Source organism: Neofelis nebulosa, chromosome 4, assembly GCF_028018385.1.
Source record: "Neofelis nebulosa isolate mNeoNeb1 chromosome 4, mNeoNeb1.pri, whole genome shotgun sequence".
Taxonomy (NCBI): Eukaryota; Metazoa; Chordata; class Mammalia; order Carnivora; family Felidae; genus Neofelis; species Neofelis nebulosa.
The window spans coordinates 42325207-42352222 of NC_080785.1; the positions used below are offsets into that span (position 1 = coordinate 42325207).

General features: G+C 41.2%; 1 protein-coding gene across 7 annotated transcripts in view; it reads left to right on the forward strand.

The window, feature by feature from the left end:
* ELMO1 (engulfment and cell motility 1) overlaps positions 1-27016 on the forward strand; it is a 538367-nt gene that overhangs the window by 373959 nt on the left and 137392 nt on the right. The window contains exon 1 of one of the 7 annotated variants that reach the window (XM_058728692.1): positions 22348-26534. The exons of the other annotated variants lie outside the window; for them this stretch is intronic. The gene's annotated coding sequence lies outside the window, so the exon portion shown is untranslated. Of the gene's footprint in view, positions 1-22347; positions 26535-27016 lie in introns of those variants that run through there. 7 annotated transcript variants of the gene reach the window in all.

A 27016-nucleotide genomic window follows, 5' to 3' on the forward strand; every position in this document is an offset into this window, starting at 1 on the left:
GTTCTCATCTCTCTAGGGATAAGCTTGGAGCAGCTTTGTTCCTTTTGACTAACTAAACTGGAGCCACCAGCAGAGACCCTTTCTTGAAAACTATTATCTAGAGTAACTTATTCCGGCATGAGTCCACATGCCTTGTTATTGCAACACCCATTGGATGCCTCTCTCTCCCCCTGTGCAGTGGCTGTTGGAGAAAGAATGAGATCAGGAAGGCTGCTCTTTCTAGGTAACTTGGTTTCTTTGTGGATTATGGATGTGTTGAGATAATTTGCCCTTTGCTGTGTCAAAAATAGTTTTTATTAAAATGCAAAATCTCTTTCAGGGAGTTTAGTAAATTTATATGGAACATTTTTTTAGTTTACAGAAAGCATTTAATTCTTTGAACGGACATCTTCTTTGGTTTTCTATAAGAGTGTAAATTTCCCATTTCTGTTTGTGAGTGAATGTTGGGTACCAAGAAGAGTGTTGACCAACTTAGAGAAGGCAGAAGTATCATGTAAACTTTTCACGATAAACAAAATCTTTATCCTTAGGTAAAGGCCTTGTTAACAGTAATCACATCGCTAATGATAACTGATGGTTGAGACAGGTGTATTCAGGACAGGTATATTGGGAGAGCTCTTCAGCACTTTTAATTTGCTACTGTTTATGGATCTGGGTTTGCTTGGCTCCATCACCCATACCTGCTGACCTGGTACTGGGCATGTAAGTGTTGTCGCCAAGAGTCGAAGGGTCTGACCTCACAGTCATCCTATGGGGACTTCATAGCTTGTGCTTGGGGCATAATATAATATCAGAATTCCAACTGTGCTTCATGTTCTTATTGGTCTTTACCTCCCTGTCACCTTTCCTTTGAACTTACAGCCCATCCTTCTTTACCACTATGTTTCTGGTTTGTGGCATCTGGAACTGATAGCAGTTGAAAAGAAAGGAAACCATGAAGAGGAAATGATACTCTTTGCTGAGCCTCAGTTAGGTTCTAACCTGACTGTCCCCATCAGCATAATGATCTCACCTGCAGTTGTAGCAGACAAATGCCATTCTATCTTGGTCACCTTGGGCCATCTATTTAATCCATTGAAATAGGCCCCAGGGACATGGAGAGCCCTGATGCGTAAGCTACAACTGGAGCTGCCAAGGGTCTCAGCAGCGATGCACAGGCACAGGTATGATTGAAGAAGGGAGGTGAAGGAGAGAAACCCAGTAATTCCGTAGCCTCTTAAGTGTACTTCACTTGATTAGGAGGGACGTGGCAATTCAGGTACAAATCATCCTCTGGAAAGAGGAATGAAGGAGCAGGGAGACGTTCGTACAAATCAAGCCAAAAAAAAAAAAAAAAGAGAGAGAGTTAAAAAGTCTCTGAAATGGCCAAGACTACTCTGCCCCTGGATCAGAGCAACTCTTCATGTACTACAGTGTTTCTGAAAGCCATCTGGTCTTCAGCTTCTATGTTCATGGGCCACCTGTCCCTTCAGGAGAAGGTAATCCACTGGCTGGCCTGTGTTCTGGCATCAGGTGTCTGCTTGCTTGCTTTTTCTTTTTTTTAAGTTTATTTTTGAGAGGGAGACAGAGCAGGAGCAGAAGAGGGGCAAAGAGAGAGGGAGAAAGCGAATCCCAAACAGGCTCTATGCTGTTGGTGCAGAGCCCAACACGGGGCTCCATCTCAGGAACCATTAGATAATGACCTAAGCCAAAATCAAGAGTTGGACCCCGGCATCCTGTCTGTCTGCTTTCTGAGAGGATTTCATTCACTCTGCTTCTTCTGAATTACAGAAATTGGCATTTTTGTCAATGATAATGATGTATATATTATTGTTGTTGACATATGCACAGATGAGATATTTGGAAAATATTACCAAATTACTGCAGAGGAATCACTCAAGACAGTTAGCACTTAGATGCTTAAATCCTACAGAACATGTAGTTTACAAAATGGAGCCCCAAGAATACATTGTTGGCAAAGGTGACCAGAGGCCTCTGTCTTTAGGAAGTGAGCATGGCTCTCAGGTCCCTGTGGTTCATCGTGGCCATGTGCTTGGGGCAGTGGTAATGATATCCTGCCTGTGCAGGGTGAGGTCCCTGACGTGTCAGCTCTGCAACTTTTTATAGTTGACTTATATGGCTGTAAAAACTGTCTTCAGCAAGATGTCTTCAGCAGGTTTGGGGGATAGTGTTTCATCGTGGCCTTAGTGCCGTCTTTTTGCATCATCTGCCGATCGTAGATGTTCAGTGTCACATATGTGCTGCCAAGTAGTGATGGTGGTTTATGGCTGCGAGTAGGCAGCTGGAAGCCTGAGAGCCAGAGGGTCTCATCCTATGCACACATATCCATTGGTCAAGAGTGAATACCAGTGATGGAAATGACCAGGGATCTAAATTTTCCATATTAAATGTTTTTGCTATGGTTGCTTTTTTCTTTTTAGTGTTACACATGCCTTAGTTTTGTAAACGGAAGAGTGTATCAGTTAATGTACTCTTTTATCATGTGTGTACTAGTTTTCTATGGTTGCTGCAACAAATTGCTATGGACCTCATAGTTTAAACAATACAAATGTACTATCTTATGTATAGTTCCCTAGGACAGAAGCCAGAAGTGGGATTCATGGGTTAAAATTAAGGAGTCAGCAGAGCTGTGTTCCTTTCTGGCTGCTCTGAAGGGGGAGGGGAGGGGGAATCCATCTAGTGTTTTCCATGTTCTAGAAGCCAACCTGCATTCCTTGGCTGGTTGCCCTTTTTATCTTCAAAGCCAGCCAACCACAGGTCCTATCCTTCCCACATCACACCTCATCACTCTGATCCCTCTTTGGCTTGGATCTTTCACTCTTATGGACCCCTGTGATTACATTGTACCACCTGGGTAATCCAGGATAATCTTCCCTATTTTAAGGTCAGCTGATTAGGAACTTCAGTTCCATCTGCAACCTGAATTCCCCTTTGCCATGTAAAGTAACATGTTCACAGATCCTAGGGGTTGGAACATGGACATCAGTGTGGGGCAGGGGGATATTTTTCTGCCTACCATAATATATGTTTAATTTGTAGGTATATTAAATTTGTATCCGTATTTATGCATGTCAATTTAAAATATTGAAACATGGACGGATGAGCTTTTTGTTGTTGTTGTTCTATTTGCTGGTAGACCAGCATATCAGTCAGAGTTCTGCTAGTGGTTGCTCAAGCACAGATTTAACTATGTCCCTTTTCTTTTATGTCTCTGTTCTTCTTCTACCAGCCTTGTGAAAAAAGATGGGCTCTGTATGAGGGCCTCTAGGTCAGTGTCTTCCTGATTTTTTTCCTGCTGCTTGTCTATCAACCACTGCTCTACTTTGCCAAATAATAAGTTGGAAAAGAGAGAAGGGCTGAAATTTTAATCAATTCACTTTTCTTCTTGCTATTAACTTTGTAGCAGAAGCTATTGAATTTAGGAACACACATGGATTTGGGGTTATTGGTAGGTTTAATGCTTTCCTTGTTTCCAAAGATTCCCCAAATGCGAATTCCGAATATCTTAAAAGAGCCCTTCATGAGACACACTTTCTTTTGAACTTTCTTGGCCACCATCTCAGACTGTTGCCACTTTGAACAGAGGCGTGGACGGCGGATTTGCTTGTCGACCTGTGACCCCCAGTTCTGTAAGAAGGACTTAGCTATCTGCCTTCTTTAGCTCATTACTGGAGAAGCAGTATTCCTCAATCCAAAATTCTGATTTTACAAACAATACTGGATTCCAGCAGATGCAGGAATTTCTCCTACAACCCACCTTGCTTGGGACACTAGTTTATAGATATCTCGTGCTTAGTGGTTACTGCTTCTGCTGGAAGCAAATGTTTGGAAAAGCATCATTCTTCTTGCTGCTCCAGACTTGGGAAGCAGAAGATGGGATGTTTTTTATTTATATGAAAGAAGTAGAATTAGAGACTGATTAAAATATTTATGGTTTGAAAAGTACTTTCTTTCAGTTTCCTAATATAGCAGTCCCTGCAGAATAATCCGTTGATTCAGGCCATTGAGTTTGTATTCTGTTTTTGCCTTTTGTTACCAATATTTTAGAGCATGCATTGTTCATTTTTATGGGCATTAGAGAAGAGCTCAAAATGCAGCTGAATGCCTCGGCACACAAGTGCCCCATAATCATTTCATTGAAGCCCTCATTTTTTAACCAGAGTAGGAAAGAAGACATAAGTGATTTGGGTAGTTCAGGTCTGGGAATCTTATTTAAAGCATTTGTTGCCGACCATGCCACTTTAAAAATTCTAACAAGAGTATAATACACTTCAAAATTGATATTTATGTGTAGCAGTGTTTTTCAGCCTTGCCTGTACATTAGAATCACCTGCAGGGCTTTTGAAACTTCTGTTATCCCAGTGCCCAATTGCACAACATAACAATTACATCTTTGGGGTGGGGCCAAAGCTCTCATGAAGATTTTTCATTAAGGTGGATTTGCTCGCTAAAGGTGAATCACATCTGTGGAATGACCATTAGTGGATACATGTAACACAAATCACCAACTAGTACATATTGTATACATAGATGAAGTAGTATGCCCATTGGTTTGTAAGACCTGGTTGTGCTACTCAGGAACTCTATGCCTGAAAATAAAAAGGTCAGGGGGTGGGAGGAGGCAGGAATACCAGTATCTCATTGCCCTCTCTTGTGGTGCTATGATACTAAATTGAAGTATTAAATGTAAAAATGCTTCAAGGAAGTAAAATGTCATATGCAGTTGTATTCTTTTGGTATGTAATAAGATAAATCCTGTCTATGAGAAATGAATAAATTGTCCTTTTCAAAAGAAAGTGGTTTTTTTTGGCCATTACGTTAAACAAACAAAGAAGGAAACAATGAGAAAAGTGAAGCTGCGTATGTACCACAGATTGAGTTCTGAACGGAATGAATGGCATGAAGTTCATTTAACTTTGGCAGAAATAGGGTTTAAACTGAAAATCTCATGGATTTGGGCAGAAAAAATTTCAGTCCCTTAGTTTTCCATGTGACAGGCCGTGAGCAGCAGGCTAAAACTCAGGTTTCACAAAGATCAGGTGTTTAATAGCTGGAGAGAGTTAAGGCCTCTCTAGCCATTACCTAGCAGCCCAGACCTCTCTGGGGATGTCTGCACCTTCTAGATACCATCCAAATATTTGTTCATGGCATTGGGGTTACTTTAGATGTTATCCAAATCAGCACCAAAAATGAGATCAAATGACTTTGCCATACTTTCAAATTGCCAAAATGCAAGAAATTAATGATTTGAAAAATGCAGTCACTCTAGAGCAAAAACATTATTTTAAAACTTTACCCAGCAGCATAATATGCAAAGCACATGCGATAGAGGTTAGGATCTCAGGCTTGCAGATGAGAAATCACCCCTTAAAATAGGAGAGGCTGTGCACAGAGAGAACCCAGGGCCTTCAGACAAAGCCGCAGCTGCCCCTGGCTAGGCTACGAGCTCCGTCTGAGTCAGTGGGAGAAAATCTCAATTAGGAAGGATTGGAGAGCACAACAGAGGAAACATCCTGGGAAGTCCTCTGGAAGATTATCCATGGAAAATAGCCACTAACTAGTCACATCTAATGGATTACGGTGTGGTGTAGAAAAGGGATTGTTTGAAAGCTTAAAGGCAGTGATGGCATGAATAAGAAAGGGAAGTATGTTTACTCCCCGAACTGTTTCCAGTTTACTGACTTTCTGTGCATGCTTTTCAGGGGGCAATTATATATTCAGGAGTCCCCTTCCTAGGCCAGCTCAACTTCATAGTGGTGCAGACAGCGCTCTTGTTGGTTAGCTAAGCTGGCCTAGGGAATGAAAGGTGGTCTGTAACTCTCGCCATGAATAAACATGAATCTCCTCATTTGCATGAGGCAGGTGACTGTAAAATATCTTGGAGCAAGTTGTGAAAGGAGGCTTTGTGCATCCGTGCCCAGGGGAAGCTGGGGAGGACTCAGAGTTGTTTATCTTCATTAGAATTCTATCTAGGGCTGCTGTTATTGATCTGAACCAGGCCTGGGCTAGCTAATAAAGTAGGTGTATGTTTTAATTGAAACATGAATATTTAAGTAGAGGAGAATTCTTTTAAAGGGCCCTGATGTACAAGGAGGCTATCCATTTTTCAGCTGTCTAGACCATTTACAAGTATTTATTCAAAAAGCTTCTCGTGTTTCACAAAGGTCTTTAAGGTTTGACACAAAGGAAATCGTACTTCCTGTAGAAGCAAATGCATTATATGAATAGATTTATTTTTTCCTTTGAGGCTTCCTGGTGGGTAGGTAGCAAAAGGTTTTGAGTGTGTGTGTGTGTGTGTGTGTGTGTGTGTGTGTGTGTGTTTAAATGAATGCTTTTAAGTTATTCACTTAAGGTAGTGTTACTCTTTTTTATGGAATTTGCCACTTCCATTTGGACAGTAAGCAAGATATGTCTTCTACTGTCCTCATCAATATGAACTGTGCTGTCTAGAGGCAGCAGGAAGACTGAGAAAGAGACCAAGTAAGATTTTTTTGCTCCTCCAAGAACCAAATTTCTCCCTCTGGGGGCACGATTCCCTGACCCATTGAGAATGCAAGGTTGGAGAGGAGAGAACCAAGGCTGAATGCAGCTGGAGTATCTGGTGGCAATCCTGGCCAAGTGGCTCCCCACTCCCCACTGGCAGTGTGTCCTTGAGAATGTCCTTTAGCCCCTAGATTCCTTCTCATCTTTAAACTGGCAGTAGCAAAAATAACAATAACGACAATAGTAATAATAACAATGATATTTCCCCAAATCACAGTGAAGATGAGGCCTTTAAAGCTTGGCTTTGTAAATTGGCCCATACAAATGGGACCATGTGCTGGTCTCAACAGTCAGAACCTAAATTGACAGTCATTTGCACTTGGTTGTGTAGTATAGTTGGCCTGCTTTGATTTTTCAAGGTAGTTTGTTCAAATACCTATAAATACAGATTTTTCCATACCTCTGTGTGAAAATCCATTGAACTTTGGTTTGGCTGCAAAAGGAGATGTTGACTGCAATGAGGACAGATTCCTGAGCAAGGAGGAAGTCCTCTCTGTGTGTTTCTGATCACAAGGGATGCCCCTCCCCAGCCTGCCCACAGATACCCTGCAAGTGACTGAGGAGCTTAGCCAAATCTCAGAGGCACAGCACACTTGTCATTCTCTCCCCAGCCAGCTGCATAGCCTTGTGCAAGGGATTCAGCCCTGTGAGCTCCAGATTGCTCATCTGTGAGATGAGAATGGGAAATCACTGCCCCTAGGCAGGCTCTGAGCTCTCTGGACCACATCGGGCAGATAAACTACTTGGCTCAGTCTGGCCTGAAGCAACCACTAGGTGACACATGTTTCTAGATGCCTCTGAAAAGGAAAAGGATAGTTATGGCAACACTAATAGCAGACATTTCCAGAAAAAAAAAAACAACAACAAGCTTTTCCTGTGGATTTAGTGATTAAGGTAATAGAATACCCATCCCACCATATTGTCCTCGTGGTCCCAGCCGCACAGGGTTTGTATGACTTTTATGAGAAATGTGAGAGTGTTCATAAAGTGGTCCATTTCTAGGGATTGTCCCAGGTCATGCCATTAATAGCCCAGGGTATCTCCTTCTGAAGGGGTTATATCCTGAGTCATCCAGAAAGAGTTAGATTTTGTTGACTTTGTTTATGTAATTTCCCTAAGAAATGGTTAAACTGTTTAAAATTTGTTTAAGAATTAACTGTTAGGTTTAGTTGGCTGAAACATTGCTAATGTGTTTTTCTTTCTTGATGTTCTCTTTCTTAACATTAACTGGAGCATTTACAAAAATGATAATTACCATGATTGAGTCTGATGAGAAATTTTGGATAAGCCTGACAATAGTAAATCTACATTTTAGAGGTTCCTTTAGGTGCAGGGTCTAGCTTTGAGTTCTCCTAGTTTCCAGTCTTCCTGGAGTCAGTGTCTCTTTATATGCATAACATGTGCTAAACTGACACTTGCTAATTAGGAGACAAAAAAATTTATAGGTTCTTCCGCTGGACAGCAGTAAGATACATCAGTCCCTTGGTTCATCTGCAGATCATCTCTGAACATGAAAATAATAGTGACTCTAAGTTAACTGCTCTACGTAACTCTGCTCAACGACTTCTGAAACTTCTCTCCCTTTTGTTAACTACACTTTGGGGTGCTGAATGAATTGTTAACTGGTTCCTATGACCTGGATTCCATATTCCATTGTGGATTGTGTTAGGGATTTGATAATGGCACAGAAATCATTTTATTAGTATATGTCCAATTAAAAAGAAGTTACCTACCTTTTAAGTAAGGCATAATGAGATTTAGGCATTTTAAATTAAAGGGCAGGTAGGAATCAGAGTTGGACAGCTAAGAAGAGTACCATTAGATGCGAATCTCTCATGAAATATGAGTCCTCCTTGATTTAAAAGAAAATATTTATCTTGTAATTGCAAAGAAGGTGAGTGTTTATATGTAATATGGGAGTTGAGAACACAGTTCTACAAAGGGATGTGTTTCCTAAGGTAGAACAGAAGATCGTAAAGGTACTGTCATTTACATGCTCTTTTTGCCAACTCACGGTGCCAGAGGTTAGGAAGAGGCAAGGGATGGAAGGCAAAGAGGTGCCCTAGATAAGATGAGACAGGGAGTCAGAACAAGAGAGTGGTGTCAGAAGCCGTTTGTTAAGACTCGAGTATAAGAGCCGGGAGAAGTTGAAGATCCCAAGTGAAATTTCTAAGTATCTCCTGCAGAAATACCAGATCTAAGGGGTCAGAAGTTTTAAAATGAGTTAATTATTTAAATGTGTACAATTCGCCTGCTGATTTAAATTGCTTATATGTCTATGCAGGGTTTTCAAAACCATGCTTTTATATCTGAGCAGCAGTGAATGATGGGTCAAGCAGTCCACTTTTATTTTACCAAATAGAAACTAAAACCCTCACCTGCTGGTTCAACGCCAGATGCTAGCTGCTCTCTCCATGTCCAGCATAGAGCTAAGCCACCAGGTCAAACAGGTCAAAAGCAGGAACAAAGGGGGAGAGGAACAAACAGGTCAAAAGCAGGAACAAAGGAAGAGGGTACCAAAGCAAGACTAAATTTGTTATAGGAAGAAAAGTAAACATGAATACTTGAATCAGAGAGATGAGAACTCTAAACTGCTAGTTTCTTCTTCTCCTCTCCTTCCCTTTCCCCTTCCTTTTATTATTTCTGTGTTTTCCACACAGTTCTGTTGAAATTAAAAATAATAGTAGGCGCTCAGTGAAACTATGTGGGAAGAAGTCATTTAGATAGGTAGTTAAGTCAGATATTGTTCCCGAACTAGGTGTACATCTTCCTTGGGGAAGTTCTCAAGCCAGCCACTGTCACTTGTGCCAACGACATACTCAGATGACCCTCAAGTGATCCCCTTGCTTTTGCCCTAATAATACCATTACCTTAGAACTTAACCACCGTGAACTGTAGTTGTCTATTTAATAGTCTTCTTGAGAGCAGTTCCTTGCTTTTTCTGTATTCTCAGGATCTACTCAGTGCCTCGGATGTAGACAATATTCAATGTTACTATCCCACAACCATCATACACACAGCATGGCCACATTAGTGTTCCATATCTTGGTAAATAGTGTCACTATTTCACCTACACTTCAAATGCTGTGTATTCTTTCAACAAATACTACTTTGTATCCACAACACAGAAGGCATGGTGCTAGGCACTGGGAATACAGAGGTGAACTGAATAGGTGGTTTCTGACTTCCTGGAGCTGGCAGTCTAATGAGTTTCTATTTGGAAGTTTATGGACAAGTTCCTCTTTGTGAAGCCAATTGGTGGCCAAAGCCACTACAATAACTAAGGTCCTCTGCCTTCTCATCATTGCCTTAGCTCAGATCTTCCTCTTTTCTCCAAATCTGATAGATGGGATGTCTGGTTGCAGTCCTTTACTGACCCATAGGGGTGATATATCTATACATCCTTGCCACAGTCCGATGGGGAGTGAATCGCATTTCCCATACCCTTTAACTTTTCACATTGGCCAGTGAAATGATCACAAATATGAAGCAAGCAGAGGCCTGAATATTGCATGTGTGATTGGCGTGGGCTCTTGCACTTCTGCCTTCATCATGATATGAAGTATACTCCCTGGGCAGCCACTCCTCCTTCAGTGTAGGTCTCAGAATGAGGCATATGAGTACAGTTTCCCCAATCATCCCATAGAATTACAGCTTAAAACTATAACCTTGGCTGATCTATAGACCTGTGAGTATGAGAAGAAATTCTTAGCTATTGGTATTATTTGTTACACAGACTATGGCAGTAGCTGACTGAGACACCAGCTATTGCAGTAACTTATCTTCCAGCTTTGAAACCTTCCTACTTTCCAAGTGTCCTCCAACATGGATCTGACTATATCATTCTTGCTTTTAATCCATCATGGCTGTAAATTACCTGCCTCATAAGTTTTCATGGCCTTAGCAAGATGTTTAGATATCTCTTTAATTAACCTAATGTACTTTTCTTGCTTCGTCCTCATATCTTCACCTTGCACCTGCTCTAAGCTCTGTAATATTCTGAACTGCCCACAGTTCCTTGTGTATGCCATGGTACTTTCATGTTGCAGATATGTACTCACCCTCATTCCTTCTGCCACCCTTCCCTCATCTGCTTGTTGAAATTCTGTTTTAGGAATTTACACATTGCCACCTCAGGGATACCACCTTGTTTGATTACCATCTCCTTTTCATTCAGAATGAAATTCTGTTACTCTGCCCCCATAACATGGAAGCGTGAACTTCTTTTGGAAAATATCTTCTAGCTATATAGTAGTAGTTATTTATTTACAAACTTACCTTCCTAAATTAAGTCAATATAGCATTGAGAGCAAGAACTATAACTTTAAATCCTAATATTCTCCAGGTATTTTTGAAATAGTATCTGCCCAATTACTTTGGGTTGAATGTTGAATGAATAAGTGGCCAGAAATGTTTAATTCACACATTATTTAAAACAGTCCACCTAGCCAATAAGATGAATTAATATACACTGTTTTAATATGGAATGGTCACTCTTGTTCAATTCCTGGAGACCATAGGTACTCATTATTCTGCAGTTCTACCAAGTAAAGAATTTTTTTACCCCAAATGCCAGTAGGCCTTACTGAGAAACATTTCTAGATCCTTCAGTCAGATCCTCTTCTTCAGATGCCAATACTTGGAGGGAATTATAAAATTATTTTGCCATTTCATTATTTTTTAAAATGTTTTATTTATTTATTTTTGAGCAAACAGGGGAGGGGCAGAAAGAGAGGGAGACAGGAGACAAAGAATCCCAAGCAGGCTCTGCACTGTCAGTGCAGAATCTGACACAGAGCTCGAACCCACGAACCAGGAGATCATGACCTGAGCCAAAATCAAGAGTCAGATGCTTAAGCAACTGAGCCACCCAAGCAACCTGCCATTCCTTTCTTAACAAAAGTGGTAGTAATTATTTTTCCACCTATGTAGCTTTATATAAGGTAAATGAGAGCCTCAAAGACATTGAAGAGTCACAAAATAAACTGAATTTCTTTTTTCCAAGGAGAGTGGTTAGAACCCCTAGTTAAAAAAAGAAATCCCTCTGTTTAATTTTTTTTTCCTTGATCTTAAACCACATACGGTGGCCGTTTGAGGAGTACTCTGTTTCCCACTAGTCTTATTTCCAGGCCAGTAGGGAAAATAACGTCAATAATGGTGCTCATCCTTTCACAGGATGGCTGCTGAGAGACCTTCAGTGCAGAAGACAAACGTGCCTGCTGGCAGGTCCACCCATTTAGGTGACTACATACCCGGCAGACATGTACCTGTGTAGCAGTCATGTTAAATAGTAAATGTGAGCTCCCCGTGTCATTCACAAAAAAATTGTCTTTTGTATTTTACCTTTATCTCCCAAAGTTCTCTTAAATTAGTAAAAAAAAATTACATTTCCCAAGAGTGTCATAAGAGTAGGAAGATTTGGTTCTTGCCACAGTGATTATGTGTTTTAGGTGCTGGAGGCAGTCAGCTCCCGAGAGCGTTTCTGGTCCCAATTTCCTTATTTCTCTTTCACATTTCCGTTTGCGTGGCTTGGCTGGATCTGAGGTGTGTGGCATATGGCTTTTTGCTGCTTGAGCTGCCACAGAAGTGAATGTCACTGGCATATAATGCCAGATTTCCATTTTGTGAATCACAGAGCCATGAGATTCTGTCCGAAAGCTCCCAGGCCACTAGGAGTCCTTCAAGCAGAAGCAGAAAAGGGTAAGACCCATGCCTCAGAGATACTGTTCCTATTACAATGTGTCGATTATGATAAAAAGTGCATATAAAATGGAGATGCTCTTGCTCTCGAGTGTGTTGGAAAAAGCTGCTTGGCTTGTTGACTTCTTTTATTGTGGTCAGGGGAATGGGCGATCCTGGCTTTTTGCTTCCAAGCCTTAACTAAGCACACACTGGTCAGTCAGGGATGTAGAGTTGGTTTTGAATTTTTTCAGATAGATAAGAATTCACTTGTGCACATACCAGAAAAATAAGACTGTGAGTAGAAGATATCAGTGGTTTTTGGATGCAGTTTACCAGAATTTTGTATTCATTGAATTTTCAAGTTACAAAACGCTTTAGGACAGAGTTGGATGATAATGGGGAACCGAAGCTGCCACAGACACAGCCTGAGCCTCAGCTCCCCACCTTCACCCCTCACTCCACATCCCTCCCTACCCCCTCCCTCCCCAACTGCCTCCTGTGCCTGAGGAACTTGGAAATTCACAAAGAAGAATAAGTTCAATCAATAAGTTCAGTACATTCAGTCAATAGATTCAGTAAGTCAGGAGCATTGACCCTGGACTCAAGGACTGGGCTTCAGACCCGAGCTCCATTATTTCCTTACTGGGTGACCTTGGGCACATTAATATCCTTACCCCCTTTTTTCAGCCTTTTCATCTGTGAAATATGGAATTTAATATATGCTGTTGTGAGGGTTAAATGAGCCAGTATTAGGATGATAATATGAAATGGACAATACTTGATCCATTTCTGAATTGGAAAATTAAATATTCTTTATGGTTCATCTTAGTATATATAAAGCACTTGGGCCATTTCCACAAAGAAAAGTACAAAAAGGATGGCATAATGCTCCAGACGAGGTGTGGGGAAGCGTGGATTTTATTCCAGCTCTGCCTCGAGCTGACCACACAACCCTGGGCTCTTGTCCCTCATCTGCCCTCACCACACACCCCCCTTTTTTCTTCTGGACGAAGATGTTCCTGGAAGCCACTGAGGTGGAGGCCTTTGAATTCCTCCTTTGAATTTTCTCTCTTCTCATCTTCTCTGGGCTACCACTTGATCAATTAACACAGTCTGGTCCTTACATCATCAATCTCGTCCTCTTGATGCTGTCTTCTTACCAGCATATAAATGTACTCACATCTCCTGCATTTGAAAAAACAAATAACACCTTCTTGATCTTCCATCCAGCCCTCACCTCAAGCCGTATTTCCTCACATACTTGCCTCATTTTGCCACCTCTTGTTTTCACGTCTCAGTAATTTATTAATCCACTGCAGCCTGTCTTCTGCCCTCCTAAAAATATAACTAAAGCAGAAGAAGAGCGATAAGACTCTACAAGGCACTAATTTATGCTGTCAATACTTGAAAACCTCTTTAGCCACAAAAGCCATTGGTTTTGACGAAGTCAAGAATGGCCTCTGGTGGACATTTTAAAATCTGTCTTGTTTGCCTTCTTTGCAGCCCTTGATTCTCTCCTTCTTAAACAACATCTTCCTATGGCTTTGCAAATAAACACACAACACACACACACACACACACACACACACAAAATAGATACATGATATGCTATCTATATTAAAGGAAGAAATAAGATAATAATCATAGTTCCAGTTACAGTGATATTTTTAGAAAAAAGATTAAAAGGTAACTAAAATATATAACTAAGCTCAAGAAAAGAAACCTGCCTCTAAAATGCACTAATACGTATTTTGAATACCCAAAAACCTCTTCAGCCACAAAAGACATGATTTCTAAGAGACAAGTGGAGATTGAGAGGAATTGTTGAGTTGTTCTAATTTAAGACTGGAAAGAAGTCACATTGTTATGACTCCCTGCTCTGATGAGAAAGATAGACATCAAAAAATTTGTAAAAATAAATCTTTTATCCCTTACATTTTTATGCTTATTGGCATCCTCCTTTCCTCCCCCTCAATTTTGTCTCTTCAACCTAAAAAGCTACCCAAATCTCTCCTATCCATAAAATTTTTTTTCACCCCCGTTCCTCTTTCAAGTTCTTACCCAATCTCTTTCCTTCCCTGCACTGCCAAATTTTCCAAGAGAGAATGCCGTCTCCACTTGCCTGCCTCCTCCACTCACTGTGGTCTGATGCTCACCCACGCCCACCCACTAAAACTGCTTTATTTAGGTCAGCAGTTACCTCCCGAGTGTCAGGTCTCTTCCCAGTGCTCATCCTGCTCCGTCTCCCTGAAGCACTGTGTGCCCTGCCTGTGCTTCCTAGAATCCGGTCTATTCCCTGACTCCTGAGGCACCACTGCCACTTCTCACTGACCCTTCAACTTGCCCATTTCTCAAGCCCTTCTTCTCATTTCTCTCCCACCTCCTCCCCTCCACCCGCAGTGTCTCATCTTCAACCATCCTTCAACTCCAGGAGATGCATGGCGTCTCACCTCATCTCTTAGACGTGAAACTCTGAGTGATCCCTGGCTTCCTATCCTCTCCTGCCAGGTCCCCACATCCTGTGGATCCAACGTGTGTAAGAAGGAGCCATCTGGCTTTACTGCTATGGCCCTGTTTCCTGACACCGTCATCTCTTACATGGACTCTATCTGTCCTTTTATTGTTTTCCCTGAATCTGGACTCAGCCCATGTGTAAGTTCTCTTCCCCCTACCAGAAACACATTTCTAGAATACAATTCTTCTCATAATGCATCCACACTCAAAAACCTTTGCCTCCCTCTTCTCAAGCATGGTAACTGAACCTTTTCATTCTACTGCGAACCACTTTGACAAACAAAATGCCTATTGCACTCTTCAACACACCCCTACTAACCTCTAATTAATCATATTGATGGCTCCCTGAGCATACCTTGTACTTCCAAGTCTCTGTCCTCACCCATGTTCCCTCGCAAGGAAGACCCTTCTCCCTTTGGTTGGAATTCTGCCCATCCTTCAACGTCCAGCTCATGGGCCATGTGGAACCCCTCCATGGAAGCAGAATTAACTGTTTCCTCTCAGGCACACTTTCTTTTTACCTCTCTTGTAGCACTTTAACGTACTCAGCCATACATTGAGTTTGAAAACTTATTTTAGCAAATTAGCCTGCTAAAATGGGTCCCTGGCCCACCTCATGGCTGTTTTGAGACAATACTGCAGAATCTTAGACAAACCCATTGAAAACCATGGTCATAGACTTAGTTATCCACACTCTATCGCTCTTATTCCTCAGAACAAGGACAAATTCTTCCTCACCCCTCTACCCCAGGGGGGCCTACCAAAAAAATTATATATGTGCTCAACACATGTGACCTGGATTGAATCTTTACCCAGCCATTAATGGAGAAAAGAAAGAAGATAATAATGTCTTTCTTTTTAATAAGCTGATAGTGTTTTAAAAGGAAAAATCACATTCTAGAACAAACTTTGCAAACTATACAACAAATTCAGGCCATAAGTGAAGGGCATTGTGTGACTAAGGTATGGCAGGAGAAGTGATTCTTCAGTGTGATGATTTCTTTTAGGACCAGGAAAAAAAAATAAGGCATTACCAGAAGACAGAGAGAAAAAAAAGGGAATTGTGTGTGTGTGTGTGTGTGTGTGTGTATGTGTGTGTGTGTGTGTGTGTGTGCGTGTGTGTGTCTTAAAAACACTTTTAGATTTTGTTGTGGTGGCATTTACTTCCTGACAAAAGCTAACTGATGTTTCATGCTGGCATGTACTCCTGCACATAGACCAGGGGCTGAGATGCTTGCAGAAACTTTCACATCTCAGACCAAGCTGTGGCTGGGCCTGGGACAACCAGCTTCTGGTTGTTTGTGAAGTTAATTACCCCCTCTCTGCCCCTCCCTTGTTTATATGGGGCAGGAGACCCTGGAGCTCCTTCAATAAAAAGGAACAGAAGACTTGCCATCCACAGTGACATTAAAGGGCCCCTTGCTACCACTTTGCTGGTAGAAACCTTGACATTTCAATAGAATTTTAAGAAAGCTATTAGGACAAAGTGCATTTGGGAAATTCACCAACAATTGATGACTTCATTTACAAAGTCACACAATACAATGTGGCTGTTTAAAATCATAGATGTTCTGGGGATAAAAAGAAAGTTATGTATGTAGATGTTCATTTCATTATTATTTATAACAGCAAGAAAATGGAAAATAACCCACAATTCAGCAAAGGGGATATGATAAATTCATTTATGGGCACATTTATTAATATGTTAAATGTTTCAGTCATTGAAAATGACATATGTGAATGATATCTAAATATAAGAAAATATTTTTTATATTATAGTAAATGTGGGGGAGCAAAACGTAAAATTTTATCTTACTAAATACAAATAAAAACTAATATGCTTTTTAAAAAAATATTTGTTTATTTTTATTTTAGAAAGAGAGAGAGCATGCACAAGTTGGGGAGAGGGGAAGAGGGGGATAGTGAGAGAGAGAATCTTCAGCAAGCCCCATTCTCAGCACGGAGCCCAACATAGGGCTTAATCCCACGACCCTGAGATCACAACCTGAGCTGAAATCAAAAGTCGGACGCTTAACCGGCTGAGCCACCCAGGTGGTCCCAAAACTAAGAAGTTTTAGACCTTCTTTTTAACAATGGTTTCTTCTGCGTGATGTGATTAATTATAATTTTTTTCTTTTTTATTATGTGATTTTTAACTTTATTTATTTTGAGAGAGAGAGAGAGAGCACACAAGCAGGGGAGGGATAGGGAGAGGGAGAGAGAGAATCCCAAGAAGGTTTTGCATTGTCAGCACATAGCCTGATGTGGGGCTCAAACTCACAAACCACAAGATCATGACCTGAGCCAAAGTTAAACATCAGACTCTTGACTGCTTAATTGACTAAGCCACCCAGGCGTCCCCACTTTTATTATGTTTTTAACATTATACATTTTCTCCACTGAGCATGCATGTTCTTACAGTCATAGTTTTAAAAAAAATTTAAAATACTGGGATGAAGAACGGTCACCAAGTTCCAAATCTGGTATGATTAGTAGTTCTGGTCTGGAGGGAATTCTTTGATCTCAACACCCCATGTTATAAAGTCAGGCTAAATTTTGTTTATTCTTCCTTGAAATAAAGCATGGGTTTAAGCCAGCTGTACTAGCTCAGTCAGTGTCCTGTATCTTTATCCTGAAGTTGATTGGTACAAAGATCAAAAGCCCTCTGAGGCTCTATTCAAGGAAGACTCATTAACTGGAAGGGAGTAGTGAACAGATGTGACATCCTTGAAAAAATGAACCAGATAACAGACAGGGCTGGGCCCTGCACCTGGACTGCCTATAAAATGAGTTGATAGGCAGTGGGGGGAAGGGGAGGGTGGGTGATGGGCATTGAGGAGGGCACCTGTTGGGATGAGCACTGGGTGTTGTATGGAAACCAATTTGACAATAAATTTCATATTTAAAAAAAATAATAAAAAGATAAAACTGTGAAAAAAAAGAATATAAATAAGTAAATACATACATACATACATACATACATACATACATACATACATACATACATACATAAATAAAATGGGTTTCCGAAAGGGAGTTTTCAGATGTGGTTCCCAGCGCATGCTTTTCCCTCTCAGGCTAGGGATTGCAGGGCTAGGAGGAAGGAGGAATGGGAGACATAAGAGATGATTCACTGAGTTGTTTTCAAAGCTATCCTTGCCTCCTAACTTTATCCATGATGTTGGGTAGAATGACCGACAAGTGCTCAGAAGGCTTTTCTAACTTCCATAAGTATAAAGGTTTGCAATAAGCTTTTGTATTTTTGGCTAAGGCATCAGAGATCTCTAGAGATAGTATTCCTGGTGTTGTGTTAATAGTCTGACTCTTAGGAATTCGCAGTATTGGGGATAGCTCTCCAAAGAGATAATTATGAAATAACATGACATGTGCAATAGCAAAAGTCCAATGCACTGTATGGAAGTAATTCAGAGAAGGGAATTCCTTACTTTGGAAGACTTTAATGTATGAATAGAAACTTACCAGGTGAGCAGAACAGAGTTCACTAGGAAACAAACAAACAAACAAAACCATGAAATTTAAGAAGTACATGAAGAGAAAACTTAGTAAGTGGTGCTTTATTACTTTCAAGATATTAAGGCTGCATTCTTGGATTCCCGAGACATGAAAGGAACATGAGGCAACATGTGAAAAGCACATTATTGGCACTTCCTAAACATTATTTGAATGACTGGAGGCCAATTCCGTACTTCCAAACTGAACTTTTTGGGTAAAATATTTTTTTTTGGTATATGCAAAGAACCGCTGCGATGTCTAACACACAATAGATCCCCCCAAATATAAGCAGCAGCATGACGTCTAACACACAATAGATCCCCCCCCCAAAATATAAGCAGCAGCACTTTTTTATGGTGGAAGCTGTGTGATTATTGGAAGTATTTTGCTCCACAATTCTCATGCCTGTCACTGTGTCGAGAGAATTGTAGGCGATGCATTTCGGAAATCATGTTTCATATTTGCCTTGGGATGACTTGGAAGAGGAGCATTTTTGCATGTAAATGGATTGGTTACTGCCTTTTGGGGGCAATTTTTATTTATATTATCAAGTTAACTCCTTCCTACAGTTTGCTAGCTTAAAGATACAGGTAAGCACTGAGCAATAAAATAAAATTATATTTTTGTGTGAATTTAATTGTTGCACAAATTAGGTTTCAGGGCTCATTGTTTGTGAGAGTTGGGAATAGCCTGTCAATATCATTTGTCTAGAGGTTATGGTTCACATTTCAAAGCTTCATTTAATTGGAAGTACAATAGAGAGCCGTTTGAAGTGGTCTGGCTCTTACAAGCTGATGGATTTGAAGAAATGAGTTGAAGAACAGACCTTTCCTTGTGGTGACAATGCTGGTTTGCCAGGAGCAGGCACAGTCCGAGTGGGTTTTCTTAGGGAGGTGCTGGGTTGTTGCTGATACTCATTGAAACTCTGGGCACATAGTTGAGATGTGACTGACTGGCTCTGCCAGAGTCAACTTCCTTTTTTTTAATGATTTTAATTTTTTTATGTTTATTTTTTAGAGAGAGAGAAACAGAGCATGAGTAGGGGAGGGGCAGAGAGAGAGAGGGAGACACAGAATCTGAAGCAGGCTCCAGGCTCTGAGCTGTCAGCACAGAGCCCAAGATGGGGCTCAAACCCACGAACAGTGAGATCATGACCTGCGCTGAAGTCGGATGCTTAACGAACTGAGCCACCCAGGCGCCCCCAGAGTCAACTTCTTTACCAATGGACAATAAAAATAACTGGTTTAAACAGGACTTGCCATGGAATCCCATATGGTGATCGCCTCTGGTCCTGTGGGTGTCCTCACCTGAGGCTCCATATCTGGGCCCATTCAGACCTGTTGGGCCCCCTTTCAAGCCCTCAAACTCATTCTGCTCTGCCCCTCTCCCCTTTCATACCTCAGAGCGTGACCCTCAGGAACTGACTCCCTATATCTCTGGAACCCCCATTTCCTACATCCTTGCCTGGATGTACTGCATCTACTCATCTTGTTCTTGGTTCTCTCTTGCACAGCAAACCCTCCATTCTTCCCCCTCTTCTCTGGCTTGCCCTGTTCTGTTGCAATATAATCCCTGTTGTAACAAGAGACCAGGGCCACAGATTATCCGTGAATCTGTGAGTAGAAAGAGCAGAGAAAGGAACGGCATTGAATGTTACTTTTTTATAAGACATAGATTTAATCTCTACCAACTGCTGTGAAATTGGTTCTCTTATTGAGAATATCAGAAACTAATTTTTTTTCTCGAAAGGTAGATTACTTGTGTGTGAAATTGATATGTGTTTCAGAATTGAAAGAGGGTTACTCATGCGTTAGATCTGGAAACCAAGAAGAATGTGATAACAGCCCTGAAGCTTCCCTTTTCCTGATGGTGAAGAAGCTGTTTCTCATTTTGTGTCACCTAAAGAATACCCTGCCTTTGGCTCAGTAGCTTTTTGCCACCATATTGCCAGTGGACATGCTTGGCAAAGCTGAGTTAAGGATTTTGGCATTTTCATTTTTCCTTTTGGCGTGATTTTTCATCAGCCTGCATTTCTGGAATGCCTTTCCCTGGTATATTTGGAAAATTCAAGCTGGCAAGATGATAAGCTTTCAGAATTTCACCAACTATTCCCTTGAAGGCACTCCAGAATTATAAGAGATGCATGATATTGGGCCTTGCTCTTCTGGCCTCCGTGTTGTTCTCAGGTCAGCCCACCCCATTTGCCCAACTTTGATCACACCTCAAGGACTTCCAAACCTCAACTCTCCAACCCTGCGAATGCCAGTCATGGTCACACATCAGAGGTCAACGTCTGGAAGAGGAAAGAATAGAAGATCTATTCATAGACATGTTTGCATTTTGTAGATCTGGTTTTATTTTGGTGTTTGTAGGTTTTGTTTATATTTTAGGCATTTTGAAGGAGAATACAAAAATGGCCAAGTCCAGGGAAATAAACCTACTCCTATTAATGTCTCATGAATATGAGTTACGAAATGGAACTCTCCCTTAGGATGCTGTTGGAATCATCCCAGCTGCTCCAGCAACTCGCTTGTAGGAGCTCTGAGCCTGTGGTGTAGTAAACTGCCTGTGGTACTTCACGGACACCTGAATTTGAATCCTGAGTTGCACCCTTACTGGATGGTGACTGTAGATGCACTACTTAAAAGTTGTAGGTCCCAGTTTCCCTTTTTGGAAAATGGGCATTTTTAATGGTATTGGCCCATCATAAGCACTGCATATACATTTGCTATTATTTCTCTCATCCTCCCACAGATGTCAGCACTGTATCATACAATCTTTAGCATCCAGGGACCTAAAGATAGAGTGCCATTAAGTAGACTTGGTAAGTTCTGCTTATGGTCATCTCCCAATAAGGGTGAGGGAAAGAGAAGCATCTACCTTTTTGTATGAGGATTTTTCTATGGAATATTGTTATGATTATCTCCCCATGGGGATAAAAGGATATGTAAAAGGTATTCTGGCCATGTTTAGTTGAAGTTTTGCATATGTTTTCATTTTAAAATGCATCATGTAAAAAAAAAATCAGAGATAATGATCTACTAGTTAACCCTACTAACTAAAGAAATACGTCTCTTGAATGAAATAAAACAGTTGAACTGAGCTGGTAGTAATTATACTTCTGACCTATTAGGGCAGAGTCACTACTTCTGACCTCACATCCTTGGAAGATATGATCTGGATTGGTCTGCACTGGGCCTGTTTCTGTTTGGGGTGGAAGTAAAGTCAGAGTGTGTGTGTGTGTGTGTGTGTATGCTCATGTATGTGCATATTTGCATATATGGTCAGGAGAGGGGATATGCCTTAAGAAGGCTAAGAAGTAAGGGTGCCTGGGTGGCTCAGTCGGTTGATTATCCGACTTTGGCTCAGGTCATGATCTCACGGTTTGCGGGTTTGAGCCCCATGTCGGGTTTTGTGCTGACAGCTCAGAGCCAGGAGCCTGCTTTGGATCCCGTGTCTCCCTCTCTCTGCCCCTCTCCTGCTCACACTCTGTCTTTCTCCGTCTCTCAATAATAAATGAATGTTAAAGTTTTTTAAATAAAAAAAGGAAGGCTAAGATGTAGTTAGAGGTAAGCCTTCAACAATATACACCCTACTTCTTCAGAATTTTTTTGAGGCTCAATGTGATCCTCATGACCTCCTTAAGAATCAGTTGACCAAGGAAAAACTGGGATTCAGTGGAGCCATGTCATGAACTAAGGAAGTCATCACCATCACATCTATTGCCAGTGATGAACATGCATCCTGATGAAATGAAGGTGCAGATTGTGGAAATAATGTTTGGGACCAGGAGTTGGAAAATGGAAGGATTTGCTATTAGCGCCACCTCCCATAGCCCAGTACATGGAATCCCCTGCAGCTCCTTTTTAAATACTCCTTGTAAATGGTGTTCATTTTAGTTAAGACTGGTAGGTAAACTAAGAGAAATTTAGCCAGCTAGTTTAGAAATCATTCTACAGCAGTCACTATATTTTCTGACCCCCGAATACAAATCACCCAGCAATTCTTTTTTGATTTGTGAATTTATTTAAAAAGCACTGCAAAGGTATGTGAACTATACACTAAATTTGCTAATAATGTATTCACTAAATCATGTTTATGGAAAGAAATCGAATTTAATTAGCTTGAATCTGCCGCCAAGAAAGTGCAGTGTAAATGGTACTAGCAAATACCTAGCAAGCACGGAACAGAGAATACAGGCTATAATGTGGGAGTTGAAATGGAGAGATTTCTTCTGATTTTTATCCAGATGCCCAGGGATGATTTCCTCCTCCCCTCTTTCCCAGGTTTTGATGCTTTGATTCCCTTCTACGATCTGTGCACAGCACGTGATAAATACAAAGGTGTTCAGAAGCTTGATGGCATGCCACCAATAGTGCATTTTGAGGCTCTGTAGTGCAGGTCCATTACACTTCGTACCAATTCTTGGGTGCTCGTTCAGGTATAAACTAATTAATTAAATGTAGGTTTCTCTTTCTTGAGGTTCAGCAGCAGCTCTGAAGCTTGTGTAGACTCTTTCATTGCACAGTCTAGAAAAGAAAGAATACACAGCAGTGGCCAAATTAACTGATAGTCTGTGATCTCAGCAACACAACTACTGGACAAGGTTCTATGGAAAAATTCTTTGCAAGATTCTCCAAAGACCATGTGGCTGTTTGGTATAAAATGACCCCTTATGGAAATGTAGATGAGGCTGCTTATCTTTCAGAACTAAAACCGTGACTAGCTTGGTGAACCAGAGATCCTGCGTACTTGCTTTTGAATAGAAGAGGAGGGTTGGAACAGACTCAAAGAAATATTCTGTCCACCTTGCAGTTTGTCTTCAAAGTGAATTTTCTGGGAGAAAAATTACCCAAAGAAAACTTACAACCTTCCTTAGTGTCCACAATACTACATGACCTACCTGTCTTATTGCTAGCATCTCTGCCTCACTGGTGAATCTGGTCTTTAAGAACTTCCATGTTCTGGGGCGTCTGAGTGGCTCTGTCAGTGAAGTGTCCGACTTTGGCTCATGAATATCATGGTTCATGGGTTTGAGCCCCGCATCAGACTCTCTGTCAGACTCTGACAGCTCAGAGCCTAGAGCCTGCTTCAGATTCTATGTCTCCCTCTCTCTGCCCCTCCCCAGCTCATGTTCTGTTTCTCTCAAAAATAAACAATAAAAATTAAAAAAAATGATAACTCCCATGTTCTTTCTTCATATGTAATCCTAGAAGCTATTGAGCTATGTATGCTCAGTACCCACTGTGCTATGGTACCCACACCCAACTCGAGAGTTTGCAGTCAATCAAAGGGAGGTAAACTTGGCTTAATAGAGATGCATCCTTTGGGATGGCTTACAGTAGTGAAACACCCTGCCCCCATTCTCAAAAAATTAAAAAAAAACTTTCTCCATTTTATACATTGAAGATTAATTCATTTCCTTTATGCAAACGTCTCTTAGCAGTGATTCTCAAGCTGTGGCGTGAATGAGAATCCCCTGGAGAACTTGGGGAAATGTTCCTAGACTCCATTCCCTGAGATTCTGGTTTGGGAGGGTTGTGGAAGGATCCCAGTAATCTTTATTTTGAGGAGAATCCCAAATGGTTCTGACACAGGTAGTCCCTATAGATCATACTACAGCTGGAGCTAGAATCCCTTGGTTCAAAATCCCAGCTCTGCCACATTTTATCTTGGTAAACTAGGTCAAGTTATTTAACCTCCTATGCCTCAGTTTCCACCTTCTGTATAATAGGGATAATAAAAATACCTCACAGTTTTTGTGAGGATTAAATCAGTTAATTCATATAAAGTGCTTAGTATGCTATCTGGACTCTTAATTGCTCAATGAATGTTAGGTAGATCAGGCCAACAAATTATGGATGCCTTGAAATAGATTATTTTATAAATTGAGTTGTATAGGTATTTTGGGGGGCAGGGAATCATTTTAATGAGTCGTACAATGGTTTGTCATTGCTAATAGGATAAGAAACAATCTCCTTAATGTGATTGTCTAGGACCCTACAGGTCTGGCCTTTGCTTGCCGTCCAGGCTCATCTCACTCCATCCTTTCAATCATTCTCACTGCAGTCAGCTGCATTTGGCTTCTTTCAGGTTTTCAAAGAGGCCACACTCCCTCCTAGGCAGTGTGCATCTAGACAGGCCCTTCACATGTGCCATTCCTTATGTCTGAGACACTATTCCCCTCACTTTTAGTTCAACTTTTACTCTTCCTTTAGATCTTAGCTCAAGTATCTCCTCCTCTGAGATACTTTTCCTAACTTCACTAGGTTAAATCTTTTCCTTTGTGCTCTCCTTCATATCCCATATAAAAGTTATACTTTCATATTTTTTTTGCCTCCTCTAGTAAAGTTATTTTGCCATAGGGCAAAAACCATGCCAGTTAGTTTTGTCACTAGCACAGTGCTTGGCACATAAACACTCACTGTATACGGTGGAATAATTGATTACATTTGCTTGAGGGAAGACCAGGTTGGAATGACATGTTTCTGTATTTAAAAAGTGGTGATTTGAACAGTCTCAGGAGGGTGACAGTGCAAGGGGTAGGTGTCCTCATGGTAGAGGAGAGTAAGCAGAAGAGGTTAGGGATGTTCCAGAAAGGTAGTAGAAAAACCCCAAAATATCCACTGCCCTGGAGGGTGGAGATCATCTGGACAATGCTGAGAAAGATGGCCAGAGTTGGATTTGGGTGCCAGAGAGTCAGTACATGGGTGAGAATTCCTTCCCAAGATCACAAGGGCAAAAAGACAAAATGGAAAACCAGGATTCGGATTCTTGAAGGGTTCTCTAACTTATGCCAGAATCATAGCCTTCTTTGACACTTGACATCTTCAGTCAGTCTTTGTACAGAGTTGAAGGCTTCCACAGACACACAGATGAGATTATCACCCTCTCAGTCCCCTCTTGGGTCTGACCTGGCCATGCAGCTCAGTGGTGGCCCCTGCTGTTAATGAGAAAGATAGCACATCCAGAGTCCGACATTAACTCTGGTCATGTAACTAGCAGAATTTGGAGAAAACAGGAGAGGAGTCAGGGGGGGGATGTAAATGGACTGAGGAAATCCCCAAGGGGACCCCCAGTGTTCAGGGTGCCTCGTGAGTTGCTAGGGCAAGAGAAGAAGATTTTGTGCTTAAAAATCTTCTATAAGCTTCTCAGGTTAATTGCTTCTCAGTTTAATTCACAGTGCCCCCTGAGAAATGCCATTGCAAACTTTTATTTGGAGCCTTTCAGGGCCATTAGATGACAAATATTTTTAAAGAGCCCCACTAACTCTTTAGGTTAACTTCTAGTAAATTTTAATTAGGGGTGGAGACACAGTATTTATGCTCGTTTACATCGCGAATAGGAATCAGAATATAGATCCTTCCGTAAGAATCCTGCTGGGATGCACTCCTGTGTACACACATTTCTGGGCATGTGAGCACCTCTGGCATGTGTGTGCTATGTGTACAAAGTAAGGCAGTTACATGACATTTCTGGACAAAAACTGAATGTGAAGACAAGAAGAGAGAAAGCAAACTAACAATCAAATAAAAGTAGGGAGAGGGGGAGAGATGAGATTGCAGTTGATTATGGGTCTGGCAGCAGATGTTCTACATGAATCCAACTCGCTGCAGCCAGTCTGTTTCCATGGCAACAGAATCAGTAATTATTGAGCCCAGGCGCTCCCCCCTCCTTTCTTGCAACAAGGTGGAGGCTGATGAATATGAACTATCTCTAGCCCATCACCAGCTCTTTCTTTTTCTTCTTCTTCATCTTTTTCTTTTTTTTTTAAAGTTCTTTATAGGAAAAGTGGAGGTATTGAGGAATACCGAGAAGAGGAGCTATGTAATACATATTGATGAAAGAGCATAGGGCACTAAAATTGAAATGAAGCTATTATTTTTTCTCTTGTGATACTATAAGAGAAAAGCTCTTCCTAGAAAAGCCGATGATCTCTGAAGATGCTAAATAAATGAGCAGGAGTTTCCCTGAAATGGAGGCTCCCTTTGATTGGCTGATCTTTCTGCGATTCCTGCCAATCGGAGCACCCCTGGGCTCCAGCTCCATAAACATAAGCAAAGCTACATGCTTATTCTTCTGGACTCGAAGTGTGTAGCATTCAAAGGTGTGCGGCAGGTCTCCATTCACATGGCTCAACTGGAAACCTATTTCATGAACAAGCTTACTCAGGAACCATCTGGTATTCCAGCACATTGTTCTTCTAGGGGACGACTCTAAGTCATTTGGTGGCGGCTTAGCAGCAGTATTGTAGTTGGGAAAGATGGACTTACGGGAGCTTGGTGAGTAAACCTCAGTCTTACACATCTGTCTGCTGGTATTAGCAGCCTGAGCTAAAATGCAGCTTTGTCCTATTGTCTGCCGAGAAAACTATGAATTGGAACAAGCACATGGAAGAACAGGCGTTCTGGGTTTCCCGTGATGTGTGAGCTTCTGTATTCCAAAGCCTGCATGCATTGCTTGGGTATGATTGGATTTGTAGTTGACTGTGTATTATACTGGAACATTGGTCTGTCTAGTAAGGATAAGGATTAGTGTGAGGAGTGGAGTTTTGCTTTATCTCCCTAGGTATAGATCCAGTTCAAAAGAAGGTGTTTTTAAAACTAAATTAAGCGGAGTCAACCCTGTGCATTGCTGGGAAGAGAGAGAAAGGTGCAGGCACGGAACTGAGCGGTGAGCTGCTTGACCGTGTTACTGGTGTTTGCATTGTGAAGAGAGATGTTATTACAATGGTCTGTCAAACACTTCTTAAGACCCCCAACCA